This window comes from Delphinus delphis, chromosome 14 (assembly GCF_949987515.2).
Source record: "Delphinus delphis chromosome 14, mDelDel1.2, whole genome shotgun sequence".
Classification (NCBI taxonomy): Eukaryota; Metazoa; Chordata; class Mammalia; order Artiodactyla; family Delphinidae; genus Delphinus; species Delphinus delphis.
In genome coordinates, this window is record NC_082696.1 from 61,597,343 (window position 1) to 61,615,314 (window position 17,972).

Here is a 17,972-nt window from a genome sequence, read left to right on the forward strand (position 1 = left end):
GATATTCAGTGTTCATCTTTGCAATTTATTTTATGGGGCTGTGTTGGAGAGTTAAAGAGTTAGGAAATTATTATGGTGGTTTAGAGGTGGGCTGAAAAGGACAGAATTAGTATGGAGCTACTGGCTCTGGAAATGAGGCAGCACATGTGAGGGAGTTTTGCAAGGAATAATCAATAGGCTTTCAAAACTAATTAGATGTTAGAGCTGTGCTGGGTCTGGCTGTGGAGGACTGAATTGCTTAAGGAGTGGCCACAGGATGGAGCTCGCCATTAACTAGCATGGGAACGCAGCCTGGGTCTTTTAGTAAGAGGGATTACAGACTAAACGCCAGACAGAATTCCAGAGGGCTACGAAAATAAAGCCCTTTAACAGCAATAAGTAAGAAATAATAAAAATAAAATTTTAAACAAATACAAATTTCTACCCCCAAAGCACATTTCCTGAAACAAACAAATAACTAGCATCTGAGTAGAAATATATCTGTACTTGGATCTTGTGTTGGTCATCAAACACACACAGATAGATATAATAGATAGATGAATAAATTAATGTTCTTTGATCTGGCAATTTTTCTTAGGAATTTATCATAAATATCAGTAATAACCACAACTCCGTGTGTGTATGTGTGTATGCAACATGTATTTGATACCTGTCCTCAATACTACTTTAGTGTAAAAACAAGATGTAATTTGGGAAAATTCAACACCCATTTATGATAAAAACCCTCCAGAAAGTAGGCATAGAGGGAACTTACCTCAACATCATAAAGGCCATATATGACAAACCCACAGCCAACATCGTCCTCAATGGTGAAAAACTGAAACTGTTTCCACTAAGATCAGTAACAAGACAAGGTTGCCCACTCTCACCACTATTATTCAACATAGTTTTGGAAGTTTTAGGCACAGCAATCAGAGAAGAAAAAGAAATAAAAGGAATCCAAATCAGAAAAGAAGAAGTAAAACTGTCACTGTTTGCAGATGACATGATACTATACATAGAGAATCCTAAAGATGCTACCATAAAACTACTAGAGCTAATCAATGAATTTGGTAAAGTAGCAGGATACAAAATTAATGCACAGAAATCTCTGGCATTCCTATACACCAATGATGAAAAATCTGAAAGTGAAATCAAGAAAACACTCCCATTTACCATTGCAACAAAAAGACTGAAATATCTAGGAATAAACCTACCTAAGGAGACAAAAGACCTGTGTGCACAAAATTATAAGACACTGAAGAAAGAAATAAAAGATGAAACAGGTAGAGAGATATACCATGTTCTTGGATTGGAAGAATCCACACTGTGAAAATGACTATACTACCCAAAGCAATCTACAGATTCAATGCAATCCTTATCAAACTACGACTGCAATTGTCACAGAACTAGAACAAAATATTTCACAATTTATATGGAAACACAAAAGACCCCGAATAGCCGAAGCAATCTTGAGAAAGAAAAACGGAGCTGGAGGAATCAGCCTCCCTGACCTCAGACTATACTACAAAGCTACAGTAATCAAGACAGTATGGTACTGGCACAAAAACAGAAAGATAGATCAATGGAACAGGATAGAAAGCCCAGAGATAAACCCACGCACATATGGTCACTTTACCTTTGATAAGGGAGACAAGAATGTACAGTGGAGAAAAGACAGCCTCTTCAATAAGTGGTGCTGGGAAAACTGGACAGCTACATGTAAAAGAATGAAATTAGAACACTCCCTAACACCATACACAAAAATAAACTCAAAATGGATTAAAGAACTAAATGTAAGGCCAGACACTATGAAACTCTTAGAGGAAAACATAGGTGGAACACTCTATGACATAAATCACAGCAAGATCCTTTTTGACCCACCTCCTAGAGAAATGGAAAAAAACCCCAAAATAAACAAATGGGACCTAATGAAACTTAAAAGCTTTTGCACAGCAAAGGAAACCCTAAACAAGAAGAAAAGACAACCCCTCAGAATGGGAGAATATATTTGCAAATGAAGCAACTGACAAAGGATTAATCTCCAAAATTTACAAGCAGCTCATGCAGTTCAACATCGAAAAAACAAACTACCCAATCCAAAAATGTGCAGAAGACCTAAATAGACATTTCTCCAAAGAAGATATACAGATTGCCAACAAACACATGAAAGAATGCTCAACATCATTAATCATTAGAGAACTGCAAATCAAAACTACAATGAGGTATCATCTCGCACCAGTCAGAATGGCCATCATCAAAAAATCTACAAACAGTAAATGCTGGAGAGGGTGTGGAGAAAAGGGAACCCTCTCACACTGTTGGTGGGAATGTAAATTGATACAGCTACTATGGAGGACAGTATGGAGGTTCCTTAAAAAACTACAAATAGAACTACCATATGACCCAGCAATCCCACTACTGGGCATATACCCTGAGAAAATCATACCTCAAAAAGAGTCATGTACCACAATGTTCATTGAAGCTTTATTTACAATAGTCAGGACATGGAAGCAACCTAAGTGTCCATCATCGGATGAATGGATAAAGAAGATGGGGCACATATATACAATGAAATATTGCTCAGCCATAAAAAGAAACAAAATTGAGGTATTTGTCGTGAGGTGGATGGACCTAGAGTCTGTCATACAGAGTGAAGTAAGTCAGAAAGAGAAAAACAAATACCGTATGCTAATACATATATATGGAATCTAAAAAAAACCCCAAAATGGTCATGAAGAATCGAGGGGCAAGACAGGAATAAAGACACAGACCTACTAGAGAATGGACTTGAGGATACGGGGAGTGGGAAGGGTAAGCTGGGACAAAGTGAGAGAGTGGCATGGACATATATACACTACCAAATATAAAATAGATAGCTAGTGGGAAGCAGCCACATAGCACAGGGAGATCATCTCGGTGCTTTGTGACCACCTAGAGGGGTGGCATAAGGAGGGTGGGAGGGAGGGAGATGCAGAGGGGAGAGATATGGGGACATATGTATACGTATAAGTGATTCACTTTGTTATACAGCAGAAACTAACACACCATTGTAAAGCAATTATACTCCAATAAAGATGTTAAAAAAGATATAAATTGGGGTCTAAATTACCAATAATAGAAAATTGGTAGATTTATAAAAATTATGTAATAATTAAAATCATGTTTTCAAGAATATTACTGGCACATCTCATGTCTATGAGATATTATGCAATGGATAAAAGAGTGTTTTAAGCATTATATAAAGTATGATTCATGTTTAAAACTTATATTTTAAGCATGCATATGTATTGATACATGAGTACATACACACGGAAGTATGTATACATCAATAAGATTTGAAGGCTGTCTATAAACCAAATTATTTAAATGGATTATTTCTGGGTTATGGGCAAGTTTTTAGTTTTAGTTTCTTTTAAAATTTTTTTTCTAAATTTTGTGCCATAAGAAATCACTAAAATAAAGTGTGTTTAAAAAATACACTGTATGATGTATCGAAAGTCCCTCTGTACTTCAGTTTAAAAATTTGCTTACAAATATTGCGGAAGCCTGGATCATTTAATGTAGTTGAAGCCTCACATAGGAGCTCACACACCCATGGCCTGGTAAATGTTAACTGTGGTACCACTTCTCTGTCTACCTTGAGCTTCTGGGGTGAGTCATGAACACAGATATGAGCGTGCTGCAGCAAGTTAACCTTGTCTTGACGTATCCACCCCTGGACTCCTGCACTTGAATTTACCCAGGCAGGAGCTCTTCTAGCCATTTGTGGTAGTAAAGCAAGAATAGTCTAAGCTTCTGCTACATACTTAATTCAGCAATAACGTTAGCTTAAATATAGTAACTGTTTATGGCCTGCTTTTTGTTGTTGTTTCTTTAGTAAAAGCAGTTTGTGGGCCTAGGAGGTTAGAAAGACTAAAGTTACCCGATTCTGTTCTATGCCTTTCCATCCCAGATTAGATGAGATGCTAGAAATAGAGTTTTCATAAATAAGCCCCACTGATCTACTATTACATTTTAACCTTACTTTATATTTAACGATTATAGCCTTCATGATACTGTATCTGGTTTCAGTTTCTAACAGCTATCATTTTTTGCATATTCACTATGCCAAGCTCTGACTATCTATCTATCTAATCATTTAATCTTCCCCACATTAATTCCAAGCAAATTTAGTTACCCTATTCTTATAAAAGACTAGTATCTTAGAACTGATAAATAACTTGCTCAAAAATGACACTGCAGCTAGGGAAAAAGAGAGGGGCTCTGACTGGAATCATGCCTGTCTGCTTCCAAAGCCATTTTTGTCTCTGCCAGGTTTCTTTCTATACCCTCTGGACATTCTTCCCCCAGCATTTTTCACTGGTTCCATTTTTTTCCTCCTCATTTATAGGTAACTCTTGAAATCTCTTATTCTGTCTTTTTCTGTGCTCCTTATAGAGTTGAACTACTGGCATTACTTTGATAATCACTTGTGGAGCGAACTCCCACAAGTTACGCTGTTGCTCTGTGCTTAACTCCACCTCTAACCAATTACATCTTTTAGGTCAAACATTGTGGTGGACAGTCACTAAGGTGGCCCTGATGATCCCTGCCTCCTGGTGTTCACACCTTTGTGTGGGTGTGATCTTGCAATGCATAGTCATGGCAATGAAAACTATGCATAATGTTATATTAATGAACAATTCTAGGAACTATCTCTAGGATATTCATTCTAGGTGTCATAATTTCCCAAAAGCTCATGAATTTTGTTTCTCACTACACAAATTATTTATGCTGGTGTTTCTGGGTGGTGCAGCAGAGGGTTTGAAGGGTTTGGAAAACCTCTCTCTTGGCTGTCTACTACAAGGCAGAACCTCACTGTAGATAGGCTAGTAGCTGTTTCCACAGGCTGAGTATATCCACCATGTGGCAACTGCCAGAGGAGAAAGACCATGAACAAGGACCCATCACTCAGCCTCTTCTCCTTGTGTGTCCTTCGAGCCTACTGCTGAAAACAGTATTTTGTGTAGCACTTAGGTGTCACTGTCAATATTTTAAACAATAAAGGATGGTGTCAGATTATTTTTGCTCCAATTTTGGGCAGCTTTATTGAAATGACCAAGTGAGAAATGCTACAGTCAGATAGTTGGATACATGGTCTTTCCTGAACCAAATCAGAGAGGTGCTCATGAACAGCTCCAGGTAAAAATGGCTGGTGAAAGTCTATGACCTGGAAAAGACTTCAAAGCAACCCTACTATTAGCAAGATGTGGGTGATCTACTCACAGAGATAGGGCAGGATGAGGCACAAAGCAAGAACAATGCAGAGACCTCAGGGCTCCCAGGATGAGAATATCCTACCTCTTCAGTTTCTCGGCTTGTGCTCGTGGAAGACAGATAGACATTGTACAATTCTCATCTCAACTGACTGTGTTTGATTTTTTTGTTACTGATAATTAAATCAACATCCTCATCTTGAGGTTGGGAGTGCTTAGACTTTTAGGGCTCTAGGCTATACCTTCCCCCAAATCGCTCAGAGTTCCTTGACCGCGGACAGGCTAGGGCTTTCTGACTCCAAAACTTATTTTCTATTAAATAGGTAACATAGGCATTGCTCTCAAGGTTCAAGTGAATTACAGGAGAAAAAGATATTTTCTACAATACACATGATTCAAGCCATGAGGAAAAAGCAAAGCAAAGCAAAGCAAAGCAAAGCAAAGCAAGGCAAAACAAAACAAACGAAACTGAGAAAGACAGTCATGGAGAGTTGCTGATAATGTACATAGAGGAAAACTTTGGATCTTGCTTATAGGACCATAAACAGAGTGCTTTTCTCATTGTAAATTGAACAATGGGCAATATTTAGACATAAAGATTAGAGGGGAGGCATGGCAATGGAGGAGACTGGGAAAACATTCTATGGGCAGAGTTATACTTTATTAGAAGGCACAGATAAGAAAAGTATATTCAGGGAAAAGGATATACTCTGAGGATTAGGGTACATGAGCAAGAAGAAAAAAAGAGTAAGAATGGAATACGGGCTTTATTCTCTAGGCATTACGGAGATATTCCAGGCTTTTTGGAATCAGAATGACCTATCAAAGCAAAATGTCTCATAATTTGACTGCAAAGATTAAATTGATGGAGATGGGAAAGCATGCTGCCAGAGCAAAATAATCTCAAAGTTAATGAACAAATCTACTAGAGAAGCTGCATTTATAATAAATAAGAAGGAATGGTTGGGTAGGTAGAACCAAAAACCCCAAAGATTTTAAGAGTTGGGGGCAGATGAGCATTGCTGAAGGGACGGGTCTCAAAGTTTTTAGCCTACTGGAGTTGATGACGCTAGAAACAGAAAGGTCAGGAGGTAGAGGAAGCCTTGAGTGTTTTGGAAATTCTACAGTTAACTTTGGTTTTGGAAATGTTAATTCTAAAGAAATGATGCCAAAGTTTCCAACTATGTCTTATGAGAGAGCTTAGTATGAGCACTAACATAATATTTGGGCCACATACAAAAAAGTGAGCTATTATGCAAGGGTCAAAATGTCATTGTGCTAAGTGGGTTAATATATTTACAGCTTGTGATAAGATTCACAGTACAGTTGTCCAGCTAAAGGATCTTTTTAAAAGTAAAAGAAGAGTACTTTCAAAAAATGTTTAACAGTTTCCTAGAGCACTTTTTTTTTCTTTCAGCAGGGCATGGATGGTGATATTTTCCCTTGAAATAATGGAATGTACTGAGATGGTTAAATAACTTCTCTTTCCATGGTAGAAGTCAGAAAGACAAAATTGACAAATAGAGAAAGAATGAGTCTGAACAGATAACAACAGATAGACTATATGGGGTAAGGGTAATGAAGGGATACAGGGAAGGGAGCACCTTGGGATGGGAGAAAGGCAGCAATGGAAGCATCCCTGTGCATCCCTCATAGTGCAGGAGGTATACAGAGAGTGTGGGAGAGAATAAGAGGAAACACAGAAATTATAGGCTCTATGAGACAAGGGTTGCAAACTCTAGAAATGACAACGTAGTGCTGGGACAGTTATTGAGGGAGTTGGCAGTCCCTCTTGAAATGAGGATGGAGGCCCTCAGAGACAATGATCAACGCAGGTCATGGTATCAGCAAAGGGCTAACCAACGTCAGAAGATGGAAGACCAAGAGCAAGAGAACAGGTAATAAATGGAACAAACAGGGTTGTAACCTTCTAGGCTTGTAAATTATTATGAACCTTCAAGAGAGGAGGAATAATTCTAAAACTCCAATAAATAATTTATTCCTTTCTTGAAGACATCTGTGATTCATTGTGTGTCTGTAATTTAGTGATTTATGAAATTTGGTCATTTTAAATAATAAAAAATAATTTCATTTTTAGTTATTCTCGGATGATTACAGGGCCCTATATTGTCTAGTAACCACTGTACCCCGGCACCTGGCAAAAGCTTGGACTACAGTAGACAATAAATATTTTTCAATTAGTGAGTGAGTGGGTGAGTGCATGACTGAATTTAGTTTCAAATTCACTGTGGAACAGAAATCAGGTAAGAGAATTTCTTACTCCAAGTGGATCCTAATGAACATCTTGTCTTCATAATAGTGTCAAAGTAGGAAATAAACCACCCCTGATTAAGTCAACTTCTACCAATGTGGTAGAAAGTGAGTCTCTGACAGTTACAGATGCAAGGAGTATAGTTCTCTTTTGAAATGTTTATAATTCAACATTGACTTGTCTACCTGATGGGATGTAAAACACTGTAACTCATTGCAATGCTGTTTGTAACCTTCTTTCAATATACATTAAACAATAAATGATTTAAAAATAATAAACATGTTAATAAATGTGTAGGTTTAAAACAAATATTAGAAACATAACTGCCTCTATAATGGTCCTGAGATATGTCTTCTATGGTGAACAGGAAAATAGTTATTTCTGTTATCTGTGGCATCTGCTTTTAAACTAACGCTAATACACCTTCTAAAAGATAACTAGATAAGTAGGTATTGGAGAGTGATCAAATAGATATGGTCCAGTGTATGGTTAAAATTAAACTGATATAAGTTTCACATCAATCATTTTGTCTATTCTAACATATTTTTCTGAAACCCTTTATTTTCTTTTTCTTAACTATATGCCCAAAATACATTCCTTAATATTAATAGAAACACATTTTTATTGAATATTCTATAAGGGCTCTTAATGCACTAGAGTTTTTGGCTCTACGTTTTGGTTCTTTATACTTAAGCCAGCTGTATACGGTTCCATTTTTGTACATACAACTACTTTTAGCACAGTAGACTGCCAAACTTCACTGACTTTTTTTTTTTTTCATGCTGCCTGCTCTCTATTTATTATTCTCCTCAGAGTTTTCAAATTTAACAAATTCACAGATGCCTTCTCTGTCTAGGCTCATTTATGTAGATTTTTATAACAGTAAATATGTCTACTGACCCACTCAACACTTCCCTTCTTACAGCTCTGGTAAACTCTCAGTGTTTAAAGCATCTCTTCTTCCACTTAGAAATTTGCCTTAGTGTAATCATTTTATTATGTGATGTTTGAAAACTGTTCTTAACCATGATAGCATGGAGGTTAATAGGATTTAGATTATTGTTTGCACAGAATTTTATGACCTCAATGCACCCATTTGCTTTTTTATTAAAAAGATGTTTTAACCCCCTATTTGAGAAGAGATCAATATAATTTTAAGTTTTCTGATCAGCAGTACATGGCAGGACACCTCACTGATTGTAGACACAAATTTGGACATATGCTTGATAATGCTGGAAACTAATATCTTAGCAGCGAAATCGGTTTTTTTGGATCATGGCCAACTAAATTTCCAGAAAATTGAGTTATCATTCGACAAGAAGAAATAAGCTATATTTTCCATTGATAAATTTCATATTTTCTTCCCTTACATATCCTAAGCATTTACATTTTAAGGAAAAATATAAACTATTGGAAGAAAATTATGTTAGCTGTTGTGTTGAAAATATAGAAATATGAATGTTTTTTGAGTTTTTAAGTAGCTTGAGTTTAACATGATGGTCTAATATCTTTGTTTCAATTTTTCCACTTCTAAAATTATCTTTTTATTGACATGATGCTTAAGGACGTTATTAGAGAATGTCTGTAGAACTGAAATGTAATATTAGCATTTTTAACATTACCAGATTTGAAAGGTTTTATTCTCAGGATCAATGAGTCACATGGTAAATTCCATTTCAGTTATTCATTATGATGACTTTTTTATATTGTAAATTCCATTCCATGTGTGCATGAATGATGTTTCTTGATTTGTGGTAAAATTAAACACTTTTATTAAATCTATTGTCAATCTATAATTCAGCACTGTTAATTCCACTCAGGAATTACTGTTTATGATGATAAATTGAGAGAATTAGCCATGACATTTCTGGGGCAAATTTCATGTCTGGTAGAAAATGATCAGTGTTGGGGATCCAAATGCTACTAAGGTTATCAATTTTCCTGCCTTTGATGAAAATTTGTTTTGTTTATTGTCTCATTGACTTATATTACCATGTTCTGCCTATTACAGCTGGTGGTGTATTCAGTAACGATTTTCTACAAAAGCTACTTTCCTAAAGATCTTGATTCTTTTATAAACCTAATTGAGAAGCTATTCTGGGATTTCATGAATCTGAATAGAAGTTTAAATAATATTATCTATTTTTGTCTTTTAGCATCCAGAAACTGTACCTACAATACCAATCAGGATTAAAATCTCAGCATTCCAATAGAGAGTAGACTGATAACAAATCTATAATTATAGCTCTAGGAGAAGCTACTAGAATGAATTGAAAAACTGTTTTGTCCATGATTCTCAAAATGCAAATTGTGACATGAATTTTTATTTTACTAACATATCAGGTATTTTAACTTATTTCCAAAGAAAATTAAAATGTTGTTAAACTTGATATATTCTGTTTGCCTTTTAGGTCACTGAAATCCATTTTTCCATAATCAATAGACATATTCTTTAATGTTTTACTATTGCAGATTGAAATCTTATTTTCTATACTTTTGATTATGAACCTGCTTTAGTCTAAGGGTAATATTATGTTAATTTTTCCTTAGATTAATTTCTAGAAGTGGCTTCCTTTCTTTCAAATGGTCATTGGATTCTCATATGTTATTTTGCAGCTTTTAAAGTAATATTGTATTTAAAGTATGCAGAATCTACCAGAACAGTAGACAAGTTCTCTAAAGTTATTCTCTTTAGGGATCTTACTTTTCATAAACATTCTTTTAACAGATATCAGACTGAAACTCAATCTAGAACATACGAACTGAAAACAGAAGAAATACAGTGAGTTAGTATTTAAATACAAGATTAATGAAGGGGAAAGAAAGGGTATGCCCCTGGCCAAATGAAATAGTGAAATTGTTTTATTTTAAATTCATAGATAAATGATTCATATAAAATACTGCACATGTAGAAATAATTTTAAAAGCGTTAACAAGTAATAATTTAATCATATAACGTCATACTTGGCAATGTGGAAAATAGACTACATTTGCAATAAAAATGTTCAAAACTGATCATACTGAAAACTATTAACATAGTCATAATACTGAGTAGAAGGATGATTTTATTTTGTAGAATTTATTGAAAGTGAGATTATGGGGAATATATAGAGGCTAGTTTAAGGAGCAAAAAAGTAAAGAATTTATCTGTGTTGTTCATCTGTGAGCTGGTAAAGACCAGAATATCTGGTAAAAGAATGGTGAGAGAGAGATCTAAGAAGTACTAAATAATGAGAATATTTACTATTTAGTTACAACTGGACATATTAGATGTATATTAATGATAGTAATATGGCAAAATTAACTTCACAACCACACAATTTTAATATGATTGTACAAAATACATACATCTCTGAGTGGGATGATTTAATAACGTATACTGTTGTTTAAGTGTACTTTTAAACATTCTGAAAAGTACTTATTCTAATTATAAAACTAATAATAATTGCATCAAAATCCCAAAGCAGTTCACTGTTTACTTATAACATCTAAATAACTTAGAACAGGACCTGGTATACCTTAAGCTATGTATTATATTAATGCTACATATTATACTGTTGTTTCATATATATATTTATAAATACTGTATATATTAGTATTGCTGTTGTTCATTTTCAGACTTTTTAAAATTTATATAACTTTTTTTTTTTTTTTTGCAGTACGCGGGCCTCTCACTGTTGTGGCCTCTCCCGTTGTGGAGCACAGGCTCCAGACGCGCAGGCTCAGCGGCCATGGCTCACGGGCCCAGCCGCTCTGCCACATGTGGGATCCTCGCGGACCGGGGCACGAACCCGTGTCCCCTGCATCGGCAGGCGGACTCTCAACCACTGCGCCACCAGGGAAGCCCTATAACTTTTAAATAGTAGCTGTAGATGTGAAATCAGCTGCTCTAATAAAAATTTAAAAATCAATTCCTTCAGTTAAATTTCAGAAGGTCTGTAAAAGGGGAATAACGATTTTGGCTTTACATATACAGAGTGTCTAACCCATACGTGGTTTGTACAGATATTCCACAGTTGGGGACCTCACTCCTGAGAAGTTTTAAGGGAAATGCTATTTAGGAAGGAAAAATTTTCCATAATTTCAAATGTTTCTGAGAAGTTTTTATTTTGACCTTACTCATGGGGCATGGATTAGAACTTGTCTGACCTCTGTCACTCACAAAGCGTCCTGTGACATTTGGCGGGGATTCTCTGTTGTAGATGAGGATGACTTGTTCCCAATTCAAAGAACACTAAGTGGATAGGGTGCTTTCCTTCTAACTTTCATGGATGATGAATCCTTCAGAATGTCCTTAACAAATGAGCTTCTTTGGGAATAGAGGAATTTCAGAATTCAGAGTCTTCTAACACTAGTTAAGGACCATTTGCTCTCACACAAGGAAATAGACTCCTCTTGAGTGACACAGCTCTCTCCCAGCTACAGAAGGTACCGCAGAAACCAGAGCACCTTTCAGAGTACAACCATTGGATGGCTATGTACAGATTAGTGAGAGTATTAATCATTAATCCCGTTAAATCTTTCGACTGTCCTTAATGATTGGTGGAAAATACAAAGTATGTGTCAGAATGCTGCTCTTTCCATATTAGGGGCATATGGACCCTAGCTTGAGAGCCTGAGTTGAAACACTTAGAACCACTATGCCTTTGAAAAGCATAAAATATTATAAAAGACTTCAGTTTTTAGATTTTATTTTATCTTTAAATGAAATTTATTTTCATCAAACCCATTATAAAAAAGTCAAATGGTTTGACTGATATTTATTACCAAAAATAGTAATATTCTTTACTTTTAAAAACAGTTCTATTTGCAAATGAAATCAAAACCGTTGTGCATTTAAAATTTTATTAAATTTTTAAAAGATCTACCCCAACTTCCTATGAATGTACTCTATTGCCTAAAATGAAATGTAACCTATTTTGTGTATATATATATATATATAATATATAATATATATATAATATATATATGATAGTTTTGTGTGTATATATACATTATAGATAGATAGATAGATAGATCGCTCGATCTCCATGCCACCATACCTCAGTCTTCTCACCCTGGTTTTCCAGTTGTACGTGGTTATGTGGGGCTGGGGGTGTGGGGATGATATTAAGTGGTCCCCAGAGCTAGGTCTAAAGTGAAGTCATTTCTAAATATATGAAAATTATTCATGTCCAAAAAGCAAAGTATCTCTATTGGAAACACCATCCAGCTAGTGATAAAGGATCTGGGAAGAACTGGGCTAAATGAATGGGTTAACAAGTGAGTCCCAAACCTGGTGTAAATTCCAATTTCACAGGAGGGGATTGGGGAGTAGAAGGGGCCTTAAACTCAGTCCCTTAATCCTAAAGTGAAACTGACAAGGGGGTTGGGAGGAAGAGTTATTAGATTTAGGAAATAAGTAGAGGACATCCAATTAACTTTGAATTTCAATTAAGAAATAAGTGATTTTTTTAGTATAAATTTGACCCATGAAAAATTTGGGACATACGTATACTAAAAAAATTATCCAACATATTTCTGAAATTCAAAGTTAACTGGGACCCTTCTGTTTTATTTGGCAACCATAAGCGGTTAGGGACTAAGGAAAAGAAAAACAAAAACAGCTTCTGACAACCTTTAGGGCACTGGCCTTCCTAATCACCTATGCTATGGTATTCTTCTATAGAACATGAATAATTAGATAAGGTTGACCACCATATAGTGAAGCAAAAACAAGACCATTTACTATCATGTCTGAGCACAGATCAAACTGAAAAGAACTACTCCAGACTTCTAAGTGCAAATTTCTTATTCTCTCCAACTTGAAATGTACCACTGCCTAATACCTAGTAAACTGCTGATTTTCTTCCTGTACCTGTAAGAACCCGGAGCACTCCTTGATCAACAATCTTGGACTGAAGATCTCTGCACTAGTAATAGTAATTTGAATACATCTTTCCTTCCAGTTTTTAACATGGTGTTGTGAAAGGTTTTCCACACTGCTAAAGGACTCCTTAATTGACCTGAACTCTACACTTATATTAAAAGTTTTCTCAAAGCATATGTCTTGCATAATAATTAGTTGAACTCTATTTCCATTAGCATTTTTTGATCCTTTTGGCATTAGATTTGTTGTTCCTGAAAACTCTTTCTCTCCTTTTTCCATCGTGAGAATGTTGCACATGGGCTCGTAGATGGTGAGTGATCTGGATGTGCCCCTTCCTATGGGCTATAACTGAGGCGTGGCTGTGACCCACTTTGGACATAAAGATGCAGATAAAGATAACATCCTAGGAAAGGGTAGAGCATTTAGGTGGACCAAGCCTGTGTTCTGAATGGGCACGGAGAACAGATCTGCCCCCTGAAACTCACCTGGCCAAAGTGTCACAGGAGAAAGTCCTATCTTATGGCATCATTGAGTTACGGGCATTCTTAGTTACAGCAGTTTAACCTATACACTAATACATATTATTTTATATTGAGGTTTTATTAATTACCCTTGGTTTTCCTTCAACTATTTTCCAAAATTCTTACTGTAATCTGCCAAGGTAAGAAGTACCAAGACAATGTCCATCAACAAAAGAATGGATAAAGAAGATGTGGTATATATATATATACAATGGAATATTACTCAACCATAATGAAGAACGAAATAATGCCATTTGCAGCAACATGGATGGACCTAGAGATTGCCATACTGAGTGAAATAAGTCAGATAGAGAAAGACGAATATCATATGACATCGCTTATATGTGGAATCTAAAAAAAGGGTACAAATGAACTTATCTACAAAACAGAAATAGAGTTACAGATGTAGAAAGCAAACTTATGGTTACCAGGAGTAAGGGAGAGGATGGATAAATTGGGAGATTGGGATTGACATACACACACTACTATATATAAAATAGATAACTAACAAGGACCTACTGTATAGCACAGGGAACTCTACTCAATATTCTGTAATGGCCTATATGGGAAAAGAATCTAAAAAAGAGTGGATATATGTTTATGTATAGCTGATTCACTTTGCTGTACACCTGAAACTAACACAACATTTTAAATCAACTATACTCCAGTAAAAATTTAAAAAGTAGACATACCAAGACTATCATATAGTATAGTTGTTGAAGAAGATGGGATCTGAAACCAGATGTCTTGGGTTAGAATTCAGACTCTATAAAATAATTGGGCTTGAACAAGTTATTTTACTTCTGAATACCTCTCTTTTCCCATTTGTAAAATGGTGATATTACTAATAACAATACCTGCCTCATAGAAGTGCTGATTCAGTGAGCTAACATACAGAAAGTACACAGTACCTTTTCCGAAACACAGTAAATCCTCAATAAGTCAATAATGATAATGATTATTATCAATTTTCTCAAGGAGCAGTATCTACCAATAATAATAGTAAAATAATAATTTACATATATTGAGTACTGACAATATGTGAGATACCTTTCCAAGTATGTTGCAAGGATTATCATATTTAATTTTTTTATTCATTCGACAGAGATTTGAGTGCCTAATTTGTGCAAATTCTGTTCTTGGTGCTATGTACAGAAAGCTGTGACAAAAACACAACCTACAGTGATATTTCTTTTCTACTGGACTAAACAGAACATTAATAGATAGTTAAACTTTTAATGTATTAATGATACGTAGAACAACAAAGCAGGCCAGATGGAAGGTTTATTGGAATCTCTTTCATACAGGCTGCTCAAGAGAAGCTGTCTCCCAGAAAGTGATATTTGTGGAGAGATCTGACAGAAATGCAGAGTAAACAGCAAGCAATATAAGGGAGGAACGCTTCTGGCAAAGAGAGCAGAGTGCTCATGTCCCTGGAGAAGGATCAGCTCAGCTTGTTTGTGGAGCACCAAGGAGGCCAGTGTGATGTGGCCAGAGCTGCAGGGTAAGGGGGAGGAAGCAAGGAAGGGTTCTACCCAGAATTTCAGAGGGAGCATGGCCCTGTCAGCACCTTGATTTCAGACTTTTATCCTCATGAACTATGAGACAATACATTTCTGTTTTGTTCAGCCACCTAGTTTGTGGCACTTGGCTACAACAGTCCTAGGGAACTGAAACTACTGCACATTCTGGTCTGTGTGCTCTGTGTTTTAGTTCCAGTGGAGAAGGTAAATTCCTGGACTCTTAGTAATACAGAAGGTAAACGTCACTGCTCCACTACTTTCAGAGTGCCTTTTTTTTTTTTTTTAAACAACTGCAAATAGATTTCTTCCCTTAAGCAAAATTGTGGGCAAAAAAGCACATCTTGAATAACATGATGAATTATCAGTTTTAACTATAGCAGCTAAGACATGAGAGTTTAACTTTTTTTAAAATAGTTGATGTCTATTGAGTTTTTACTATGTGCTGCATATCATGCTACTTTCACTAACCTGTATTGCTGTTACAACTGTGTGAGTTAGATACAATTTATGTCCTTCCATGTTTACATATGAGTGGTTAAGTGACTTGCCTCATCAGTTTTGATGGCAGCCTTTGAAACTAGGCAGTCTGACCCATCACTGCTTGCATAACCCGCTATCTCTCCTCATTCTGTCTCAGAAACACTATCTGAGGAGCTACAATTTTAGTGGTCAGCGAAGTTCCCTTGGCTATTAATTTCAAACTCTTTTGTCAAATCTATTGTGTTTGTCTGCTACCTGTCTTTAATCTCTTTGCCTTCAGTTCCATCAGCTCTTTTGATGTCTGTTTAATACTGAATTAGCATTCCAGCAATCTTTCGCCGGTACTAAATTGGCTCATTTTCTCTTCAACAGTTCAGTAGACTGACCATGTACTGCAGCCTATGTGATTTGCTAAATTGAATCACTTGTGCTGTTATTTATGTTTATTATCAACTGTTATTTACATGGCAGGTTGTAATCTTGATTTACGATAGCATTAATTGACTGCATTTGACTGCACCGTAACTCTACATAATTTGCTATAAATTTTCAGAATTTTGTTGTTTTGTTTAGTGTGGGAGGCTCATGACCATCTTTGCAAGGCCGCCCTATCGATGTTGTTCTCACTAATTGGCTATATGTGGTGTATAGCTTAACCTCACAGAAAGGTTTACAGTTTCCTCCCAAAACAAAATTCCCCTTTATCCCTTCTCAGCGATGTTTACCTCTCCTGCCACTTTCTAAATCACAAGGCCATGGGACCACTGGTTTCTACCCATGGCCAGATAAATTCAACCTTCAGTAACAAACATGAATTCCCATGAAAGTCTAACTTAAGCTAATAGAAAAGGCAGAGATCAGTAGGAAGTAACAATGGCTTTTCCTTAAGCCCTCTGCATGTGTTGGTTTTAATATCTGGCATTCCTACCTAGGTCTCCACATCAGTGTTCTTCACCTAGGCTTTGCCTCAGAATCACCCGCGGAGTTTTAGAAAGTGTACATGTGGTCAAGAGCTTTTCATTCTGTTGTTCTAGGGAAGTGGGGGATGGATGTGGGCAAATCTGTTTGTAAATTGTATCACCGATGAATCTAATGCATAGCGAAATTGAGAAGTTTCTCTATCCAGTCTGAAGGTAAAATGAGGAACAGGGTGTGAAAATTAACTTTCAGAACCCTGGCTCATTCTGGAAAACTAATGAGCAGAGGTTTGCAGGCTGGTTTGAATCACTCTGGGTCACTGTTTCTCACTTTGCCCTGTCCACACCCTCAAGACACATACTTTGTAGCTGGGGAGAAAAGGGAGCAAATAATGCTGAAGGCAAATAAGAAGCTCTGCAGTTTCATGAATGAAATGGTCCAACTCTTGAGCTGACTGTGTGCTACCCCACTTTCCTTCACCCACTGCCTCTCTGGGCCCCTCAAAAGACAAGCCAATTTCTTTAGTTTGTCCTAATCCAGAGATGACAATAAACAGAAACTGTTATCTTTCTCAGGATAAATTCTATAATATTTAAAATATTTCACACATGAACATAATATAGGTCAACTCATTTGTCTACTATTCCATCTGGTTTTGAGCAGAAGATAAAATAATCATTTTGTAAAGTAAGAATGAACAAAATACAATTCTATCTAATGTTACAATGATTTCAATTTGACGAAATACACCATGTTCAGTTTTACCCAGTTGATAATGTGCTGTGCTTTGCTGTGAGTACAGTAAGTCCTGATACCTGAAAACTCTGAGAGATGTACCAAGTTAATGGATTGAAAGACTCAACAAGGTAAAGACTTCAGTTCTCCCCAAACTGATATTGATTTACTGCAATTTCTGTCAAGATTGGATTATGGATTTTAGTAGACACAGATAAGCTTTTTCTGATATATATATCCAGGGGTGTGGAAACAAGGAAACTAAAAACAATTTGAAAAAGAATAAAGTGGGAGGAAACTCTCTACCCAATTTTAGTATTTGCTATGTAGTAAGCTTAATTTAGACATTGGTATTTTTGGAGGGATATATAGATTTTTTTCCTGATTTATTTTTCGTTCTGCAACCAAGGTGAGGAT